Raw genomic sequence first — 24,118 nt, 5'->3', positions numbered from 1 at the left:
CACCTGTAGCGCGCCCCTGGAATTGGAACATACCAACCAAAACTAACATACAGGGGTGGCTAAGGTGAGCAGACATTAAAAGCTACAAACAGCCAAAATTATTAGATCTAATAGGCTAGAAATTTACAGAAGATTATTTACCTGACTCACAAAAACATTGCATTAAGCCACAAGATAACTTGACGGACAATAAAATAATTACTCCTAATTCCGGTCACTTCCTGTTACCCCGGATGTACTAACGTCATTTAAACTCCCCGATCGCGGCAAACTTTCCTTTATCAATGAAAGAGAGCAGACGCCGGTAAGCCACAAAGACTACATGTTATACTGTTACCTTTTAAACTAAATAAACAGCAATGCAGTTAACAAAGACGTAAGTGTTGTGTGATTATTATACATGGTTATGTTTGTGACAAACGGTATGGTTTTAAACAATAGAGAATGATGCATTGATGGATATGACTATAGCCTATAAATCACCGCAGTATTAGATGTTAAATTTGTGCACAAGAACACTACGGGATTACTATGGGGAATTTGATGAATGGCTAGTTTAACAGACGATTTGAAACAGAGCATATTGACACGCTAACACAATAAACAGGCAACATTTACAGTCCGTCTTTGAGAGCTAAACTAGGTAGCGCATCACTACCGTGACGGCAGGCATGCGCCCCGTTACAGTGTGTGTGTGTGTGTGTGTGTGTGTGTGTGTGTGTGTGTGTGTGTGTGCTGCTTGGGGTTATACCCACATATCTGGTGAAACAGAAGACTTGTACTGTCTTTTTATCAAATCAGATTTGGACCAATTGCCTTCATTCATTTTTGAAATGATGATATGGATATAGTTTGATTAGAAAGTCACGCGTGTATGACAGTTTACCTATCACAGTTCTTTGCAACTGCTTACACACGTTTTTAAAACTATGTCTTCTTTTTTCAAAACTCTGCACACAATTCCCAAAACTGCACACAGAAAATGCTAAAATGCCTTCAAAATGAAACACTGCATTCAAAATGCCATAAACTAAAATTGTTTGCATCAAATGATAAACATTTTTCCTAGTAGTACATTTTTGGATATACCATGTACACACTGATCATAAGCTCTTTCTTTCATAGGCTTATATCTACATTTCCATACAATGTTCTAGAGTGAAAGGAATTTGTTGAGAGGGGTTGAAAAGTACAGTGTAAACACCAATGCAACGTTGAAACAGAAAATATGTATTTAGTATAACACCGTTGTAACAGTCAAGTCACTACCTGTTAGATTTTTTAGGTGATTTTTTTATCGTGTGACATGTAAAGATTTTGTGTGTAAGCAGTTGTAAACAACTGTAATAAGTGCATAGATTTCCCTTTTTCTTCTTCAAATTATGAATAGATTTCAGCTTCCTGCTATCGTAGCGTTTTAATTTGGACAGAAATAGAATTTGTCAGACAATAGTAAAAAAAAAGAAGCTAAATCTGATTAAAATGCATCAGTGTCAGCAATGACCATGAACACCCCTTGTTGAATCATACAACTGCTGCATAAGCTCAACTATTGACACTGTTTAGTGACTTGTTTAAAGCTTTAGTGCGTAACTTTTTGATATTAATGAATGCCCGTTAAATTCAAGCCATTGCCAAATGAGTTGCTACAAAGCTAATTAAGACTATCAGCTCCACACAACTCTCTGTATTTCTCAGTATGGCTATGTTCAGAAGATTGTGGCGTCCGGTGACTTTCCCGTGCAGAAACTCGAGTGAAGATAATTACTCTTCTGAAGAGTCCATCATGTTTTTATAATCATCCGTGTCCTCCTTGGCTATGTAGCAACTGTATGGAGGAGGAGGGTGGGGGTGGTGCACGATCAGGGAAGGCTTGTATTATGTGGATGCACCGACAGAATTGTTGTCATTACTTAGAATTCCTTATGGGGGCGACAGAAACTACGCACTATAGCTCTAACTTTTATCCATGCCTAAAGGCAGGCCATGTAAGGCACAAGGAGGCTAGTATATAGGCTATATTCTGGTTTTCCTGCATTTCATCAGTTGTATTGACCTATTGTCTCTCCTGTATGTAACCGTGGTTAGTTAAACCCCAGGTTATTTCTAATCTGTTCTAAGAATTTAGCTGTATATAATGTATTTGTGTTCTAAATGTGTCTCTCTAATTTAAAATTATAAATGTATTTTCCATGAGAAGAAAGCACCAAAAGTAGCTTCTCCTAAGCTTAAGTCAAATTACAACTTGTATATGTGTTACTGTACCTTTAATTGAAGCGGCAGTTGTTAGGTGGTTTTTTCAGCGTGCAAAACCGATAGGAGTGGTCATCTTACCTGGGTACCAATCTCTGCGCATTCCCCTCGACTGATGCATGGTGTGTGTGTAGATGGAAAAAAAGTAAGTCAGAAAACAGATAAGTTGAACATGGATGTAGAAGAGGCGATTGACGAGCTGCGACTTCAAGTAGGACGCCGTAGAACTGTTTAGAGTTGTAGACAATTGATTTCCCGGCTGGTTTTTTTTTTTAGAGTCCTTCAATTGGGTCCTCAGCCCTCAGTTCCTCTACCATCTTCTGCTGTCATCCATCTGCATCTCCATCCTGGTTGCTACTCACCTTCGGAAAAGGGGTCATACACGTCCACATCTCCATATCTTTCCCATTGCAATACTCACCTTGGACATTCACTGTGGAAGAGGGTGGTAGGACTTTGAATACACTCGTATTTTCCCTCACTTTTTATTTTTTTATTCATTTGAACTTTTGGGACAATTTCTTTTTTTATGCCTGAGCTCTCAGAGGTTTTTTGGATTTCGTGATGCTTATTTCTTTTGCTTGCCTGCCTCAGGACAGCTTTTGTTGTGCGCCTTTTTATTTTAAATAAACTTTCATTATCTTCACGCTTCCTCCTTGTCTCTCCAATCTGTATTTTGGGTTCAAGCCTTCTATTTCCCAAGTTGTGACTTGTAGATCATGCCAATGATTAAGCAAGCTTGGTGTCACGGCCCTGGAACTAGACATAAAGTCCAGCTATTATTAATTGATGCTTCTCCTGCTATCATGTGTCAAAATGTCTACAGTGGAAAAAGCCTCATTACAGTTTTTCTCAGACCGTCTTCACCCAGAAAACAGCCATATAGTTTTTATATTGTAAGCACCTTATAACGATCCATATTAACGTTTACCCTTTTAGGTGGCGACCCCTAGTGGTTGGAGTAGTTGTCGCAGGAGAAAATGGGCAAATAAGCACAGGGGTGTCAAACTCAATTTCACATTGGAAAATAAGAAAAACACCAGGGGCCAGACATGTATAGTTGACATGATTTTATTTAATCGGAAAAAGTCTAACATCTTTGACTGTATTATTGCATGTCTCATATAGCGCTTTCACATACAATTTGGTCCACACAAAGATCTAAAAAAATCAGCAAAAAAGTTTCTTACTCATCATAGAATTTAGCAAAACAGTGCATTCTGATAACATTTTCAATAGTAGGCTACCACACAGCCGACTCACAGCAACCTGTTTCACAGCCTGAATATGAAAACTCACTGGTTGTGGGGGAATTTCTGATTCTCAAAGTCGGTAAATCTGCCAAATATGGTTTTGACTGACGTATAACTGCAGTTTGCAAACATTTTCCCGTCACAAAACATTTTTTTTTTTAATGTGAACCTAAATTGATTTGAGGGCCGGATCAAAATTTGCGAGGGGCTGGATTTGGCCCGTGGGCCTTGAATTTGATACCTAAGGGTACAGAGTATAAGAGCGCTGCGTGTGGAGGCAGGTTGGGTTTGTGGATGGGATCTAACAAACACAGGACTTTCACCCAGGAGACGGGGGTTCGTGTCCCATGTGAAACCAAAAGTCAGCAGACCCTTTTTTAAACTAACAAACTTTGCAACGAGCGTAAATCCTTGACTCATTTTAAGCCAATCCAGGATCTTTCCTAACCATAATACATTTTTTTTGTTGCCTGAACTTAACCACATAGTTTTGTTCCCTTAACATAACTATGTAGTTTTATTACCTAAACTTAACGTTCCGTTTCACAACCAAAAGAACAGTCATGTGTTACCAGGGTGGCATTTTCCAGGGGGGATGCGTGGGATTTCCCCATTTCTGGTCTACATATCCCTGCCTCTGCTGAATTTACAAAATGTCAAAATGACAAAATGTATCACCCCCTCAAAGGGATCAGTGCTACCTCACCAATAGACCATATATTATATACCTAAAATAGAAGTATTTTAAAGTGCTGTAACGTCAGCTAGCGATAGAAAGATAAAATCTGGGCAGCAGTTGCTGGTTGTATTTAGCCGCTACAGACCTCCAGTATACTGGCTACCAGCGTCTGTTGTTTAGCCGCCAACAGGTGACTGTGAGCCGGCTACAGGCACCCCCAGATCACGGTCCTTTCAGGGGTCATGGTAGTGGAGTTTAGTCAGAAAAAGTGAGCGTTGTGCAGCGATGACAGTTAGGTTTAGGAAAAAGATAGAACTTTTGCCGCACGAAAGAACACGCACTTTTGATAGCCCCAGTGATGGTGAACGTAAACTCCCATGCTATAAACAACTGCACCAAAACATAGACATATAAAAAAAGAAAGAATAAATCATCAGAGCCAGCCGCTCCATAATAATATAATATTCTGAAGTAGCCAAACTTACGTGTACTCCTGCAGCATTGGTCTCCATCTCTGTTGCTTCAGGTAATCCACATTAAGACCCACAGCAGGCTTGTTGTTCTGTGTTGGTTAGTTCCATAGATTCATTATCCATGTCTATCGCTTCATCCTCCTCTTGCTCGTTTTGTTCTTCCTCAGGGCTCTCAAGTTTTGAAGACAGGCAAGATTGACAGTCTACCCCCACTCCCTCCAGTCAGGGGCCAAAGGGGGGGGGGGGGGGTTGGACGGATCGCGGGAATGGGGGTGTTTATTATTGTTAGTGTTTCTTTTTTGTTATTAATAATTGCTCAAGCTTGCAGAAGAAAAGATTTGACACATGTCACTGACAATTCAACCAAATACAAAGTATTTATTCCATTTCCACATGGTGACTAATGATGCGGGGGGTCAGGGAGTCCTCCCCCAGAAAATTTTGAGCATTAAACAGTTCATTTCCTGCATTCTCGTGACTTTGTATGCACATATTTCTACCTTTTTCTGAATCAATTTATGCTGGAAATATCTTTATGTAAAGGGAAACATAGATTATAATCCAAATATAAAATATATTGCAATAAGGCTCTCAGGCATTCTGTATTGCTTTCAACTATTTATTCTCCTGTATATCGACTTTTCTAATTATATCTGAGTCACCACATATGTAGCCTAGGCCTCATTTACTCTTCCCTCCTCTTTTGCATTTTTTGTTGAGGAAGTAACCTCCTTAAAAGGTGACAATTATTCACCTCAATGATACATGAATTCATTTTAATTTATTAATAAACCTCTGGACTGTAATATTGTTAAATTTGATCAAGATTTCAGCTCATGTTCAAAACTTTGTGCACATTCAAAATATATCTGTGTTCTCTGAGATTTGGAGGACTCGTGATATTTTGAGAAAAATAAAGTTATAATAGTCACTATATTTCAGAAAATAATCTACCTGCACCATAGTCTGCTGTGCATTACGTGATTTCTCTGCTGATACGGTAGATCTCAGACCGTCTGACAGACACAGAGCCCCGTTTGGGTCTCTGGTCTCTGAATGAGCGAACGTTTAGGGAAATGTCTGTACGCTGCTATGCTTTTTTTTTCATTGGTTGTTGTGTTAAATCTTACCCAGATACAAAAGTGCTATTTTCTGATTGGCTATTGTGTAGCCCCTTTCTTTTTTTTGATTGGCTGATAAGTGGCCGGCTCAACTAAGAACTCCAGGGGACACGCGCTTGATTCCTGCCGGTTCCATAGTGAGAGCGGCACGCCAGAGACATTTTGGGCACTGCGGCATGTTAAATAAATTATAAATAGTTTTTCCGCGTGAGAAATACAATGTGTGGCGGGAGTGCGTGACAAAAGAACGAAATGAGTGACTGTCACGCTCAATGCGTGACACTTGAGAGCCCTGCTTCCTCTTCCTCATATTCCTCACTGTCCTGTCTTTCTCCCTGGTGTGCTGGCTCAGATGTGTCGCTAACATGCTAGCAGTATTACTGAAGCTGCACTTGATTTTAAAAACAAATCAGTCAGTTTGCAGCATTTTTAACGTCAGCCAACAGTGTTCTCTTATATTCCCCCCCTTTGTGTCACTTGATGCCTCGATTCATTTTTTTGTCAGCAGTATAGCTTCCAACTTCCAACCATAGCTTCCAACTTCCAATTTTCAACTTCCAACAACCACTCTGAGGCAGACCGTATATATAAAGACGCAGACGCGGTCTACTCGATTCTGTCTTGAAATTCCCAGAAGGCATTGCTTCATTTTAACTTTTGCAAACAAATATTCAAATAAAAGAAGGTAGATTTGTTTTATTTCAAACCATGCACTTTACGTTTTTGAACATCTGATCTGAATAAGTAATTTTGCTACAAAATAATAGAGACTAATGTAAAAGTTTGTGACTGTAGAGGGTAACCATGACTGTGATATCGAGAGACTCATATGTGGTATATGTACTGATCAGATTACAATTTGGTATGAAGGATTTTGGCAAATTTGGTTATCGTTTGGCCAAAGAACTTTATTATTGATGCTTGAAAGGAGGCCGAGAGAAATTATATGGGCCGCTGTTTACAATTAAGTGGCCGCATTGCTCATGCGGCTCTCTGATTGGCCAAACGGCCCATGAGGGCCCACAGCCCCTTTGGCATCTTCCCAAATGCCAGATTACCAGTCCGTCATTGTGCATGATCAAAAAACATTGTGTTATGGTGGCCTGGAATCCCCATAGTAACCGTTGGATCATTATTTCCCAATTAGCATAATATGCCTTTGTTGGGATAGTTGCAATGATATCTGTCCTGCTACCGGCTGTAGCTTCTATTTTAGTCATTGCTTTTCAGTTAAATGTCAGTTTTAGCTACTGTTCTTTGTTGTGCAGTCGCAGAGTAAATATGCAGCAAGTTTCGACCCAGTAGGGCAGGGGTGTCAAACTCAACTTGACTAAGGGCCACATTAGAAAATGAGAGTCACATAAAGGGCCACACATGTATAGTTTATTGACATACTTTTATTTAAGTGAAAAAGTTAAATATTTTCGACTGTATTGCATGTCTCATATGGTCTTCTCACATACAATTTGGTTTGCATAAAGCCCTAAAAAAGTCAGCAATAAAGTTCCTTAGCCAGCCCAGGATTTAGCAAATCAAGCAAAACAATGATTACATTTTTAAAAGGCTACCTGATTTACAACAACCTATTTCACAGTCCTGAATATTACGCAAAGTCACAGTCTCAAAGTAGGTACATCTGCCAAATTCTGCTTTGAGTTTCCCATAATTGCAGTTTGAAAAACATGTCCTTGCTTTTTGGTTTGGCGCACAACTAGGCAGGCCAACATTTATTGTGAACCTAAATTTAAATGCGGGCCGGATCAAAATCTGCGAGGGGCCAGAATTGCCCCGCGGGCGATTTGTATTGTATTGTCCTACAAAAACCCATAGGGGTCACAAACCTAATACAAACCTAATACTACCTAAACGCTACCTTCCCCTTATGGCACAAATATTCTCCTTTTTCATGTTTTCCTTCCATCTTATCTTCTCTGCTTACTTGCTCACACACACACTGCCTTCCCTGTTGTTTTTGTCCACTTCACTGTATCTTTCTTTGTTTTAGTGACACATGTTTTCTTACACACACACACACACACACACACACACACACACACACACTGATGTGGTAATGTGCATCTTATCGTCCCTTTTCTCCTCTCCAACCTCATCCTGTTCAATAGACCATAATAGGATAAAGGTGTTGACGTCAGCCACCATTATGAGAGAATGAGAGAATATTATGATGTGTTTCTCCTTTTGTGCAATCTTTCCACTGTCTCGTCTCCTATGAACAGACTGGGGTGAAATTTATTCTCTCCTCTATTGTCTTTTAGTGTCTTCTATTCACAGCAGGGAGAGCCCTCCAGTTTTTTTTCTCTCCATTTTGTTTCCCTCCTTCATTTCTTTGGGAAGAGAAAAGGTAATGAAGATGTTCCATACTGCAGATGAAACCATGATGATCGTCATCAGCAGCATTGTCCTTCACTTCTTTTTCACTGACTTGAGAAAAAAGAACTAAAGACAGCATCATGGTTGGCTGAGAGTGGCTCCTCGGAGTTAAAAACTCACATGAGAAGACACGGAGTCAGCTGGTCCTGAGTCTAAGAATACATGCATACATGGCTGAATGAGATTAAGCGGGATTTAGGACCAGAGAATGGGACGAATATAGGGCTGGGTTTCAAAAATAGATTTTCCGATTTTAAATTGATTTCCTTTTGAATGATCCAATATTGATTCATAAAATCCAGAATTGATCTTTGTCTGTAACTCGGTATCGGTCAGGGCAGATAAGATGGCGTTCACGGACGATTTTAATTTGGATTTTTTTAGTGGTCGGATTAGGACAACAGTGCACATGCAGGTTGTTTGTATGATTGAATTTGTGCTTATTGTAGGGGTGGGGAAAAAATTCGCAAATCATATTTTTCGTTATTTTTTTGCGAGGATTTTCAAAATCAATTCTTTTCCCTGGAATTTTGATTTTGATTTTTTTCGCTGTCGGCGGTAGAGCGTGAACACAAAATATTTAGGTGAATCATTGGTATCATCATCAGAAAATCACGTTATGTTCTTCTTTACAAATGAAATAAATGTCTGACTGACTGACTGATATGTGATGTGCCTTCTGCTTAGAAAAGAATTAGTTTTTAGAAATGTCTCATGATGTTTGTTAATGCTATAGTTCATAGTTTCTGCCGCCCCCATGAGGAATTCTAAGTAATGACAACAACACTGTTGGTGCATCCACATGATACAAGCTTCAGTGATTGTGCCCCCCCCCCCCCCCCCCAATCAAATCGTGAAAGAATTGAATCGGGACAAAAGCACATTGTCCTAGAATATACACTGTGGATACCAAAGAGGCCATCCTAATTATATGGAGTTATTGTAAACTGAGGTTCAGTAAGAAGACCACAATCCTCTTTTCCACTAATTCAAATCACCTGCATCTCACTAATTGACCCACCTGTGCCTCACCTATACAATCACCTGTCCAGACCTACATATGTGTGTCTGATCTCGAAATTCCACCAGGCGTGGATGCGCCACGTTCCAACTGTGCCGTGGATTTGTTCTGTCGCAGGGTCATAGGGTCAATGGGATACATTGTCTGAAAATCATGAATAACTGGACAACATTTTTTGCTAATTCATGAAATATCTTATATATATTTGAATCAAAACTCAATCTATCTATGGTGGCGTGGATGGAAACTCCACTAATGCTACTATGATTCTTTTTCTGCGGTCCATTAACAAAATGTCATAGTAATCTTTCCAATAGTATAAATATTTCAGGTTTGGCCCAAAGTGGTGGATCGTCCAAGCGCCTGACATTGGCATCTCTAGAGTCACACTGCTAGTGTGGCTAAACTTGGAGCAATCCTAAATCACAAAGCAGGATTGCACCAAAGAAGAGCATCACATTCACTTTGCCTTAGAGACATGGTGTTGAAATGGAGACTAGCTGGAAATTCCTACACAGGAAGTGTAAGAGAAATGTCAGCTGGACACAACTATGTTTTCCCTCTCCTGTCCTTCAAATGCCATTGGCCAGCCAGGTTGGAAACATGACATGGGTTATTGCTGAATATCTGATTTCATATTTGAAAAAAACCATATTGAAAACCAAATGCTTTGGTTCCTTAAGCAAACTCTTAACTCTTCACATTCAGCGGTGGAATGTAACTAAGTACATTTACTCCAGTACTGTACTTAAGTCCAAATGTTGAGGTACTTGGGTTAAGAGTCTTTTCTCTTCATACCACTTTCTACTAGCCTGGCCCCGCCCTCCTATGTACTTCCGCTCAATTTTCATTTTCCTTCAGTATTCCGTCTGGGTTTGCGGTATATTCTTGGTTGTTTTCTCCGGCCAAATATTTGGCGGTCCAATCAGCGAACAGAGGGAGTTGCTGAGAACGGTGACGTTGAGGTCATGCGCTAGTTTGAGTTGTAGGAGGAGAAAGATGCGAGCGAATCCATTCGGTCGGTTGTGCAACCCTGCTGAATTTCCAGAAGTTAAAGCCCGAGCAAGAACAATCTTTGCTGAGTTTTGTTGGTGGCCATGATGTTGTAGCCCTCCTCCCCACGGGGTTCAGGAAAAGTTTGATTTTCCAGCTCGCTCCGTTAGTGGTGAAGGAGTTAGCTAAGGCAGAACGTTAGCGATGCTAAGCTGACGTTAAAACCAAACGTTAGCGATTGGTTATGGCAGATCCATAGTGGCTCTGGGCAGATCCAATAGTTTTAAACTTCAACAGAGTACCGGCCTTCAAGGAAGTTAACACTTGTCAATGGAGAGTGGCCAGACTCTCTGTACAAATGAAATGTACGAGAGTCTGGTAGGACGAGGCTAACTTTCTATCTCTGCTCCGCTACATTTCAGAGAGAAATGTTGTACTTTTCACTCCACTACATTCATCTGACAGCTTTAGATACTAGTTACTTTACACATCAAGATTTCTGCACACAAAACACATGTAGTTTATAAAATCTGATGTTTTATTATAAATGAAAATAGCCAACAATATAAGGGCCTACAAGTCCAGCTGAAATGATTAAACCATTAAACACAACTGTTTGGATCCTTTCCACTTTCTAAAATGTGAGGATTTTTCTACATTGAGTACTTTTACTTTTAATACTTTAAGTACATTTTCCTGATGATACTTACAAACTTTAACTTAAGTAACATTTTTAATGCAGGACTTTTACTTGTAACAGAGTATTTTTATAGTGTGGTATTAGTACTTTTACCCAAGTAAAGGATCTGAATACTTCTTCCACCACTGTTCACACTAAACCAATTTTAATGATCACTTTCCAACCATCTGAGGTCACCAAGGTGCAAAGTTACTGTCATGCAGCTTTAATGATCAGTCAGTCCTCACATACACTAGTGTCTTCCACAAATGCCTCGGCACATCTTGTACTTTCCTCCTGGTCTTTTCTTTTCTTCTACCATTCTTCAACCCAGGCTGCTAATGAACTGCTTACCAAGGCTGAACTAATCAAGGCTGACTGCTCTCTGTCACTGTCAATTATACAGCCCACCCTCCCATCCCATCTTCCTCTCACTCCCGCTCTTCATCTCCCTTACAAAGGCTTGGCAGGGACCAGACTCTGCTTCTCTGCTATAAATTGAAAAGTAACACAAGAATGATGGGATAGCGACACTCTGACAGACAGTGTGTGTGTGTATGTGTGTGTGTGTTTGTGTGTGTGTGTGTGTGTGTGTGTCTGTGTGTGTGTGTGTGTGTGTGTGTGTGTGTGTGTGTGTGTGTGTGTGTGTGTGGGTTCCATGTACCCGCAGGTTTCAACACACTAGCTCACTAGCCCCCCCAATTGGTTGGTTAGACGACTGCCCACCAAAGAGCCAGGTTCTGAATTATGAATGGCTTCATATTTATATCATATGTTTAACACATTCTTTACAATTTGCTACATATGTATATATGCACACACACCAGAAAAAAAAGAAAACATACAGTACATATTTACATATGTATATATTCACTTCATTCACAGAAAATAATTAAGGTAAATAAATATTGAGCGAAATCAGGGCCAAATGTTTTGTTAATTTGAAAAAAATATATATAGTTGAAAAACTAAAGCTTGAAATTGAAAATTTAAGTTTTGGTCTAAAACTTGAAAAATAAAACCATGTATTCAAATTTAAAATAAGTGTACCCATTTTTCTTTCAGTTTGAATACAATTTAGATTAAATTCTGGAATTATTTTGAATAAATTATTAATTTTCAAAACTTTTTTTTTTTTTTATGGCTTCAAATCTTTTTTTTCAGTTTCAGACTTTTGGCCCTGATTTTGCGTAGGGGGCATGGCTTCAACTCAGAGGGGCATGGAATTATGAGTGACAGCCTAACAAAGAAGGCAGAAGACTCTCCTCAGTCATGTTGCCTTCAGGAAATTGTGTTACTGCGAGAACTATGACTGAATGCTTTTTATCAACCATATACATGTGATTTTTACTAAATAAACTGATGCCAGTGACAAAGGAACAATGACTTCTCCCACTTCCACGTACGTAGCAGGGTGTAGCAGGGCGCGGAGCAGGACCTGAATCTGTTCAACTTAAAGCTTTAGTGTGCAACTAAATTGATATTAATGAACGTCCGTTACATTCAAGCCATTGCCAAACTAAAACTCATCATTGTTTTATGTATGATTCACAACACTGGTTGCAACCCAAACAACGAAGAGATTACCATTGGATTTTGTTTATTTTTAAACGTGTTTATTCCAATTGTCCTGTATACCTTAAACAGCACTTAATACCTTATTGCTCAACATACTCACTTAGACACCTCCAATGTCCAACTTTTTTTACGGTACCAAGGTTATTCTCTGTAGCTGGTTGGAGAGCATTTCAATATAAAGCCCCTTGTGTTTGGAATAACCTTACTCTTTTTTTGAGGTCTATTTCTACATTTGGTTTATTTAAGTCGTCACTTTTTTCTTTTCTTAAAACTACATGTTCTTGTAATTAGGGACACCAAGGATATTATATATAAATGGTTTATGTAACATTCTTTTTATTTTTTTTGTTTTTCTTTGATATTTATACGTGAGATGTGATGTCATCTGGTATGTTATATTTTGTGATGTCATCTGGTATGTTATATTTTGTCATAAGGCATACTGATATATTGATATATGACGCATTAGTTGTCTAATGCATTTGGCTGATTATTTTGTCAATATACTTTAATATGTGTGCTATGTTAATTGTGGGGTCAAGGGCAGGTGAGCGAGGCATTGTTTTGTATATATGTTTGTATCTGTGTCTTTTTTGTATATGTACTGTATGTTTAATCTTTGTGTTTGTATATATGTGCAGGACCCCCTTGAAAATGAGATGCTACATCTCAAGGGGTTATCCTGAAATAAATTCAATTCAATTCAAATGAGTTGCTACAAAGGTAATTAAGACTATCAGCTCCACACAACTCTCTCTGTATTTCTCAGTATGGCTATGTTCAGAAGATTGTGTCGTCAGGTGACTTTCCCACGCAGAAACTCGAGTGAAGATAATTACCTCTTCTGAAGAGTCCATCATGTTTTTTTAATCCTCTGCGTCCTCCTTGGCTACTAGCAACTGCGTGGAGGAGGGGTGGGGGGGCGGTGCACGATCACAGAAGGCTTGTATTATGTGGACGCGCCGACAGTATTGTTGTCATTACTTAGAATTCCTCATGGGGGAGACAGAAACTATGCACTATAGCTTTAAATCATAAAACTTATCAGATCTGTTAATTTTGATTTCTCTTTTTACTTGTTCAATTATTTATCTATATTGTTATCCATTTTAATGTTTGTTGATCATTAGTAAATACATGTATTAATAAAATGTTAAGAATAAATGTTGTAATAAGTATTGATTAAATAATAATAATTACAGTAAGCTACATTAGCCTAATCTATAGCTACAGTAATACATAAAATACAGTAAACTACAGTAATGTATAGTTACAGTAACACATAAATTACAGTAAACTGCAGTAATCTGTAGTTGCAGTAGCACATAATTACAGTAAACTACAGTACACTATATTACAGTACTGTGTTGTATGTGAATAATACAGTAAAGTTCCAGCAACCGTGCTGCCTGTACCGTACTGTAATTTTACATGACAGTTTTTAACAGTGTACGCTTTCTGTACTCCAAAACAACAAATGAGACTTATAATTACAATCTGATCCTGTCAGTGGCAAAAACAAGCAAAAAGGGTCCATGGTCTAAGGGCATTTTTACATTTCTTTTTAAATTCAACTTTAAAGGGTATTTGCATATAACTGATCCCCGTGTGTTTCATATCCAAATGTTCAGAATTCAACAGCTCAGCTTTCAGTATAGTGACGCCAAATTTGTTCCAGAGCAATGTGTAAAGAGATAATTTGGCCCTAAAGCTAAAAAGTTGATGTTTGCTTTTTGAAATACCTCAAATCTCTTGAGAAAACATACCTACACTCAATGGTTTTGGTGCTTGAAATAACTTAACGAAAGTCTTGGGTTCACAAAAGTAGCATAATATATGACTAAAATAGTAAATAAATGTCTAAAATTAAATTGTTCAATATCGATTTTTGAGTAGGAGTGTCAAACATTGCTTTGATTCGCCGGTCTTGGGTCCCCAAGAGGGTTAAAAAATACAGAAATTCCCCTTGAAATTACTGTTCACTGCTGAGAATAGTTTGATGTTTTTCTTGATGAAAAAGTATGATCAGTTAAAAACAAGGCAAATACTGTAATCTGAGAGTAAAACATAGTTCTGCACCCTGGACAGAGAAACAGTGAAATTGTACTTTGTCGTTTTTAAATATAGGATCCATTTTTTCTCCTTTCTGTCAGCTACAACAACACAGCAAATATCTTGTACTGTCAGATATCTTGTACTGCCAGAATATTTTCAGAAAAGGGCCCAGAGGCATCTGGAAGGGCCGTGCCAATAATACGGTGCTTGCTTTATTGAGTCTGTGTAGGCAAGGATGTGCTTCAAACGGTGTTTAACACCACCAACAGCCTTGGAGTCTCCTGAACAAAGAGTGCAACCAGGGGGACATGTAAACAGACAACTCTTCACAACACAGGGTCACAGTGTAATTACTTCATCTATTCAGAGACTTATAACATGATGTTGAATGTTTGCAGTGGAAGATTAAAGAGTAACTGACAAAGTATGTTTGTGATTGATTCATGTCTGCATTTGTGTAATAATCTTCTGTCCTTTATATCAACAGATATTTGTCCATAGAACCTTGAGCACAGAGATAAGCTATTAGGGCTGTCAAGTCAAGTCAAGCAGTATCTGAAAAGTCGCTAAATCTAGTGACAAAGTCGCCAAGTTGGCAAAACCGTCGACAACATTACTGCTGCAGCTTCCTGTTCTCTCAAACTACGGATTGGCCTGAGGCCCAAATCACAAAACGCACATGCATTAATCGTGCGTCAAAGAAATTAGTGGCGTTAAAAGTAATTTGCCTATACTTGTTATTATCATGTTGAATTTTACATATATATATACAAAGTAATACTAATCATATTTTTTACATAATAATTGATATTATAATATTGGACTATAATTACTGATGCATTACCATTTTAATAGTGTAGTTGGTTCGAGGTAGAGCTAATATACTAGGTTGCATATTTTGTACATTATGTGAAATCTTACCCCCTGCAAAGGATACGTGGTGACTATAGTTGTCAAATAAATATAGTGTAGCAAGTAGGTACACTACTTGGAGTACAAGTAGCCTAAAAGCAGCATACAATAGAAATACTCAATTATAACACTGGTAGAAAGCATTTGTTAGATTTGTCTCCAAATAACAGTAATGACATTCCTTCTTTATAGACTCCTTGTTCATATTACACTACTGGAAGAATCTTCTTTAAGACTATTCCACTAATATCACATCTGGTCCTTTGTTTTTGTTTTTCGAACAGCTAGTTGCTTGGTGAAGAATATATGAATATTAATCTGTACAGCGTTATGTAATGCAACATAATATAGTTGTGTGTGTGTGTGTGTGTGTGTGTGTGTGTGTATATAATATGAACCAGCATCCATTAACCTGACTACTGCAACCTTTGGAGTGTCTCTCGCCCTCTTTGCTGTGTTTGACCAATCAATGACAGACATCATCAGTTATGATGCCGCAAGGAGATGGAACAGGAAGAGGTGAAAAACAAACACTCGATTCCTTTCTGACAGTGTTAGAGTTTGTTTAATCTACTGTATGTATAGTATATATGCAATTTGACTTGTATAGGATGTGGTGGCTCTTTAAAGCTATTCACATCACATACAACAGTCAGTGGTATTTATGTGACAGTGGTTTTATCTTTGTGGGAAAGCCCAAGTAGCCGAGGGACCTATTGATGGCATTGTTGGGTGGTCCTTCCCTCCATTCCAGAGATCTTCAACAGGGGGTCCAGGACCCCTAGGGGGTTCTCAGAGTTACTGCAGGGGGGCCCACCAAATTACTGTTAAAAGTGTGAAAGTTTTTCCTAAAATTAAAATGTCTTACCATTAATCCAACATATTAGCAAATATAAATCAGCCTATTTTTTTTTAATTTATGTATAGCTTTTCTGTTTAACAAACACGCAGAGCACGCACAGCAGAACACAGCAAAGTAACAGACAAGCAAAAAACAACAGCAATACACTAACAAATAAGTAGCTAAATAAAAAAGAAAATATTGTATCGGAGTATGCATACATTACAAACACAGGTCCAAATAAAAGAAATGGAGTAAAAGAAAGAAAGGTTGCTCTTCTGAAAAACATAGTAAAACAAGTGAAGATCGACAATGTATCAAAGAGCAAGGAAAAGGTGCAAAAAATTAAGCATTTTAAGACATTATTGATAGATAAGACAGAAATGGTTGCCACATTTCTTCAAAGGTTACAGAGTTGAGAAAAGGCAGCCTATTTGTGAGAAAAAACCCCACTAATGAGTAAGGTAAACACTAAGTTAGCCATCGACTGATACAGTTCTAATTCTAAGGATTCAATGTGCCACATAATGGTCAACATTAAAACATGATTTATTAAATCATGCCAACATTCATTATTTTAATAGCTTAGTATTCTATGCACTAAAAATGTATGTGTTAAGGTTTCAGGCCGCCCTACACGTTATTGAATATTTATTTATTTTTATCCTTCTTATATTTGTATGTGTGACATGCTCCAACAACACCATGACAAATTCCTCGTATGTGCAACGTACTTGGCAATAAAGCCCTTTCTGATTCTGATTCTGATTCTGAAGGCTTAAATTAATATGCAATTTAATTTTATACAATAATGTTGTAGGGAGTCCCTGCTCTGTCTCTCTTAAATCTAAGGGGTCTTTGGCTTAAAAGACGTTGAAGACCCCTGCTCTATTCCTACATTGTGGTCCAGAGCAAGATATCTAACAACTACAGGTCAATCAGATCAAGATGAATTTTGCTGTTTGATATTCATGTTCCTCAGAGGACAATTGTAGTGATCCCTTGGTTTTTGTTCCAACCAAGCCCCCATGAACAGTGCTGGGCTGCATCATTTTTGCCATAGAAACCACAGGCCAAAAAAGTACCTCCTTCCTTACCGTCCATTGGTAAACAGCTGTTAAACTGTAAAAAATGGAAAGAGCATGCCACACATTTAGAATGTACACTTTGTACTATCATAATTTAAGTCATTAAGGGACTGTTCATTATTTAATTAAGGGGCCACCAGAGGAGTTTTGCAACCTCTAACCTAAAAAGACTTGACCCTCCCCTCATCAGTAATAATTTTCCTATGATCCTCCAAAACAATTTGAAAAAAAGGAATGAGCCTCCCCTTGCATGCAAGTTTGCACTTAGCAAAGAAGTACAGATACCATTTGATTTTTACAGCCATGATGTACAGGAGTTAACATTCTCATCTTACACATCACACTCCTCTGTTATGGTGTGGTGGCCATTTCAGTAGATTTACTCACTAACATTGTTGTGGAAACACAATAAACACTGGAAACTAAATGCACACTTCATGCATTACTGCATTACTTCAAATACTAAGTTACTCCTCTAGTAAACTAGTATTCATATGAAATAAAACAATAAAACATTGAGACCACTCAGCAAAGGACGCTGGGATATAGGCTAACCAACACTGGTTGCTATGGACTTGTCACTATCGTCATTGTATATTTTAGCACATAGGTAAAGCTGCCGAAGCTGAACATTATATTCCAAAACACATATGTTTATTTTTAAAGTTTTTAAGTTACATTGTAACAATTTAACAATTCGCCCTTGTGAAATCCAATCGCGGCACGGCTGTTTTGGAACTCAACAGACAGACGCTTAAATTCAACTAAAATGTAACAGTGAACAATCAGTGTTGGACCTACAGTCTGTTGAGATGCCTCTCCAAACGCAGAAACGAAGCGCAGTCACACCATAAAACATTAAGACACGTTGAGAAAAAAGATCCGTATTTTGCCGTTATCCAATGACACGGAAAAAAAGTAATCCACAGCGATCAATAGATCCACAAAAAGGTAAATGATACGGTGTATCCAGCAAAGCCGATATGAGCGTCACATACAAGGCCTCTCCACTTCGCCGTTTAAACAAAGTGGAATAAACGTATAAAAGTCCAAATCTACACAAAACCCGCAATCAATTAGTAAGCTGACATCACATTTATATACATGGCATTTAGGAAACCTTTATTGCAAGGTTGGCACGGCAAGATGTCCATAGTGCAATAGTAACTTTCGTTTTTTGCGTCCTGCTGCTCCCATCGTCAGCCAGGTAATAATTTTTTTTACCAAAGCAGTATATTAAATCAGATGGATTACCTATCACCATTTAGTTGTTTTGTGTTATGTAAGATATTTATTTAATATCTGGTCATGCCAGATGTAATTATTCCACTAATTTTTTAAACAATGCAATTACCCGTTTGTGCCACTGCCTCCTGCCCCCCCAGCAAACTCCACGTATGGGGTCAGACCCATCTGCTAGGGGGCCGAGACTGAGAGCTACATGGATAAATATGCACCAAACAAGCCACTTTGAAATTTTGCTCTTTTCATGAATAAAAAAGTTGGGTGACCCCCCCACCCAGACTAAAAAATGTTGGATGACCCTCCCCTCAGCAGAAAATAAAAAGACATGACCCTCCCCTATTTTCCTCCGGTGGTCCATTCCATAAATACCGAATGGTCCCCAAAGCTTCAATGTGTAGTTTATGTCTCCCCCATGATGAATTCTAAGTAATGACAACAAAACTGTGGGTGCGTCCACATGATACAAGCCTTATGTGACTGCACACTGCCCCCACGCCTCCTTCACACAGTTGCTAGTAGCCAAGGAGGACACAGAGGATTAAAAAAACATGATGGACTCTTCAGAAGAGGTAATTATTTTCCCTTGAGCTTCTGCGCGGTAAAGTTGCCGGACGCCACAATCTTCTGAACATAGCCATACTGAGAAATACAGAGAGAGCTGTGTGGAGCTGAGTCTTAATTAGCTTTGTAGCAACTCATTTGGCAATGGCTTGAATGTAACGGATGATTTATGCCTTCCTGGAAGACTCGCCCAGATTGACAGGTAAGAACAGATGGCCCTCCCAGCTCCACCTACCAGCCCACTCCCAGTATCTGCAAAACAAAGGAGCAGAGCAAGACAGGCAGGCAGAGTGGGAGGGGTCGTCACACTAAAAACACCTGCACATTTAAATTTGACAAAATTAAGTTACTTTCTTTTTACCTTAAAGTGTAACTCTCGCCAAAATGCAACCTAGGGTCTTTTTGTGAATGTACCCAAGTCAAACTTTCGTTTAAAAGCATATGTAGGACGGAAGCGTCACTTTTAAGATGCTATTTTGAGGCTAGCATAAAAGTGCCCCTATTACTCCCATTCAAAAGGCCATTTGACCCAAAAACGAAAATACGGTACATCTTATAAGTGGTGCTTCCGTCCTAAATATGCTTTTAAACGAAAGTTTGACTCGGGTACATTCACAAAAAGACCCTAGGTTGCATTTTGGCGAGAGTTACGCTTTAAACTCCATCATTGTACCATTTAAGCCCTTAAACCATGCTGATAATTGATTGAAATACTTCAATATATAACAGTCCATTATTACTTATTAATCATCCCATTAAATATTGTACTTACATCATCAATAATCATGCCAAATCTGGCTCTGGTTTGTGATTTGATTTTGGAAACTAAAAACAAGATTATGAGCAGAAGATAAAAAAAAAAAAATAATAAATAAAAACGACACTTATTTTGCAAAATATCCAAGAAGAGTCCAAGGAAAACCGTTTCATACACAGAAACCTGAAACGAAATCCCTGATGAAGACATAAGAGCCAAAGAAAGCGCAATGTACGTAACTTTGTGGACTGGGAAACTGTTTGAAAGCGCTGTGTGTTCTCAAAAGCAGAAACTATGATTTAAAGACAGTATATGTAACATTTCTGCAAAAGATGTCTAAAAAGCCAAGATACCTATGTTCTATATGTTGTTGAGCTGTGTACTCACATTATCCCAAATGTTTCCAACAATGTTCAAACCCAGAGAAATTCATATCATATCAAAGTCATATTATTCAAGGTAACGGTCTGTTACATTTGGTTGCCTGTCGATGGCGTCATAGCCCCTTTGTGCATGCGTCAGTGTTGGGGTTGTCTGCCAGAAGCTGTCATAAATTGACTGTTTATCTAGTTTAAAGTTACATTTTTAGGATACACATTATAGATCTTGGTGGTTGGTGGTTTTTAACTCTATATTTTAACCAGATGTACCAACACATTCTCGCACCTAAACTAGGTCAATTGCCAACAACTCCCAAACCAACAGATATAAGTGTTGTATTTAATGTTGTGACACGGCTGCACGGTGGCTGTTTTAAACACAGGGATTTAAGGAATCAACACAGTCAAAGGAAAGTCCTTGTAAGTATAGTAAAAAAAAGTGTGTGTGTGTGTGTGTGTGTGTGTGTGTGTGTGTGTGTGTGTGTGTGTGTGTGCATTCACCCTTGCCTGACAATATCCTCCAGCAGAAAAGCAGGTCCACCTTCTCCACCTGCCCCCCGACTGTCCAGAGAATTAAAACACATCTCTCCCTCAATTCACTCCCAGCCATGTTATTTAAAGTAATTAACCTTAATTTGCCCAAAAAAGACAAATCTGTATTAGACCACTGCCTCTTAAGCAGAGGCCCAGTCGCCAACCGCCGTCCATCTCCCTGCGCTCCTAATGGGGTCTCTGCTTAATCAAAATTCAGCCATCAGATCTTGATATTGAATCATCTTTTAATTGGGAGCTACATTCTGGTTAATAGTTTTATAATTCGCAGGCTCTAATAGTCTCACCACTGGGATCCGCTCCAGTTTTTCTCGCTCGTTGAAGCTGCCACAGCGGTGAGGACTTTTACACTCACACGTTTGCACACACACACACACACACACACACACACACACACACACACACACTCGCAAATATAAAGATATATGTGTGTGTATATGTGTATACTCTTTCATACCTCCCCACACACACACACACACACACACACACACACACACACTACACACTAGGTGTCTCTGCTTGTAATTCCACTACGTTCATATAGGATCCACAAAATGAGGTCAAATTATCAAATAAGACTCGTCCAGAGCCCCTGAGACTCTATGTCCAGCTCTATATTTAGCTGCTGAGTAGTTCATTCTTATGATGTGTGAAGAAAAGAGGGACTTGTACCGGAGCTGCATTGATGGTAAAGCTCTCCAACCGGGATATGTCTGATGCTCAGGGATGGACTTTTGTTGTGTTCCCATGCGTCCCCTGTGTGTGCTGGTTGTAGTGTAGAGTTCTATTAGTCTCGCTTTTCCAGACCTTCCTCCACAGCGCTGCAGAGGAAGGTCTGGCTAGTCCACATAGCATTCTGGAATGGGAGAAAAACGTGCTCTGGTTTATTGACATTTCTTTAAACCAATCACAATTGTCATGGGTGGCGCTAAGCTTTCACACGGAGACGCTGCAAAATAGCCTCGGGAAGGAACTTGTTTTGGTGAAACGTGTACGTTCAAAAGTTGTTTTAGTCGTGCAACAGTAAACTCAGATTGGACAGATAGTCTAGCTAGCTGTCTGGATTTACCCTGCAGAGATCTGAGGAGCAGTTAACCATTGTCCTCATAAATCCACCGGAGTTTAGAACGCCAACACAAAGAAAGAGGAAGGTAAGGGACATCGGCGAAAAGACATGCATCCGGCGAAATTTCCTGCGGCACCGAAGCAATCCCGGAAATGGGTAAGTATCCACTCCTGTCACAGCCTGATATATGATAGCAAACTTTGCATTGTTGTGATGTGAAAGGCGTTAGCTGTTGTTAGCTAACACCGATCACTGCTGAAACATCTGTTCACTGGTTCTCACACAACTCACTTTCTCTGGTTCATTGTCTCATCATTTTAAGAGTGTGTTCCGTCATATGTGTGTAAATAGATATTATAACAACCTCTTCATTGTCAAAACAGGAGATTTTCAGTATGTAGTGTATATTTATTGAAAATCTAGTTTCTACATCATTTACCTACACGCAGATTCACTGGGGTCTCTAACCTGCAAGTTGCTCTTTAATAATAAATAGCTGGAATAGCTGAGCAGCCCATGTTCTGTGAAGGCAGCACAGAAGCATTCAATGTAAGTAGGAATTACGGTAACAGTAAAGTTGTCAAGTGCAACGAAAATGTCTAACTATGGGGCCAAAATCATCAGATAAATCCCTGCAGTGTGATTAGCTTCATGTCCTGCTTCATGAATGCTGAGAGTAAAAAGGAGAGAGGTCTACGCTCTTTAAATTAAGTTTTACGGTATAGGACATTATGTTATTAGTTTATTATGTAATGTGTAGCCACGTAGATCTTTTAAAAGTCGTTATGTTAGATGTTAATGGTGAAATACGTAAATATACCAATGCATGTCTTCCGTTGTTTGCCCTCTTGGGGACATAATGTTCAAACTTTTTTTTTTCTGTATTTGAACCTATGTGGGAAGACAGATTTCTTTACCTTTTGCTATGCATTAGCTGCATCAATAAAGTTTTTTTTTTTTTTTTTTTTTTACTTTTTTGTCAACAAGAGTCCTTTGGTTTCCACACTGTTCTGATTCGAACCTGTTTTTTTTTTCAGAAGGAATGTCGAAAGTGGCCAATTTTGACAGCCCTACAGGCCGGGTTGGTAATAAATGGTTGGCGGCACAGTCAAGAGACAGAGAATAGCAAGTAGCTTTGTGGAGACATTCATAGAGTTTGTTTAGCGTGCACGGGGCCAGGGATCGATGGAGCAAGGTGAGGGGAGAAGAAAGATGCAGCTGGGTGAAATGGAGAGAGCAGGGCATGCCTTTGTTGTCTTTTTTCTATTCTTCCTCTGTCCTCTTCCCAGTGGGCTGATTTGCTATCGATTAGCAGGCTGGACTCCGGCTCCACACCTCCATCTAGCAAGGCTAAGGCTCAAGGCTGGGCCTCAACAAATGAGCATATGTACATGTGTGCTTTAAAATGTGTGTGAAAAAGCAAACACACAGACACACACACACACACAATGCCATACATTTAATCTTTTAAAAATTGTGTACCAGACTGACTTCAGAGAGTCATTGAGCAGCTTGTACCTGTGTCATTCCTGCTGCAAACTCTATTCCGAGTCTGTAATGCATTTATTGTGGAAAAAGTACAAAATTAAGTAAATTTAGACAAAAAATTATATTTTGTATTGTCCTTACGGTATTATGATGCGTTAAGAACACCCATCTAAAATGAATGTTCAAAATCTTGAGTTTTAAACACACATTTTTTAGTTTTGGTGTACTGATGACGACAAAATGCAGTGGTTGTTTCAATTTAATATAAGTTGGCGACTTTTGTCTCTAAAGCATGGCAAAAAGACAAGAAGGTTTATATGTTTAATATATGTAATTTATGTTGCTATTCTGGTATCTGGTCTCTTGATGTAATTAATGGTGTCTTGTAAGCCTGTTTGGGCTGGGTCTATTTTTTTTTTTTTGATGACATAATAATAAAATTATTCATTCATTAATTCATTCATGTACTAATCAAATGACCCCGGCAAACAATTCTATGATGATAATGTATTATTTCTGATTCCATCCGGTATTCAAGCAGCACAAGTTCGCCAGGCGAGCCTAGGTACAAAATGACCATATAGCCCCTTTAGTGTCTAAATCCTGTTGAGGATAAAACCCAGGATGAAACAGCATACTATATACTATATGATTTATTAGCTCCATACAGTGGCTACTATTAAAGAAAGTGCATGACTTCAAATTAAAAGGCTGCTCTGAGTGTAGCTACCT

The 24,118-nt window shown here is 38.8% G+C and overlaps 1 long non-coding RNA gene across 1 annotated transcript; it reads left to right on the top strand.

Annotated features, from left to right (window-relative positions):
• Positions 1-354: 354 nt before the first annotated feature.
• LOC118495183 lies at positions 355-4,818 on the top strand. The gene is made up of 4 exons (XR_004897510.1): positions 355-364; positions 2,479-2,482; positions 3,784-3,787; positions 4,495-4,818. It is a non-coding gene; the product is annotated as an uncharacterized LOC118495183 (long non-coding RNA).
• Positions 4,819-24,118: the final 19,300 nt, after the last annotated feature.

The sequence above is a fragment of the Sander lucioperca genome, chromosome 5, assembly GCF_008315115.2.
Source record: "Sander lucioperca isolate FBNREF2018 chromosome 5, SLUC_FBN_1.2, whole genome shotgun sequence".
NCBI lineage: Eukaryota > Metazoa > Chordata > Actinopteri > Perciformes > Percidae > Sander > Sander lucioperca.
Note: the sequence above shows the minus strand (reverse complement) of the source record. Positions and strands in the feature narration are given on the sequence as shown.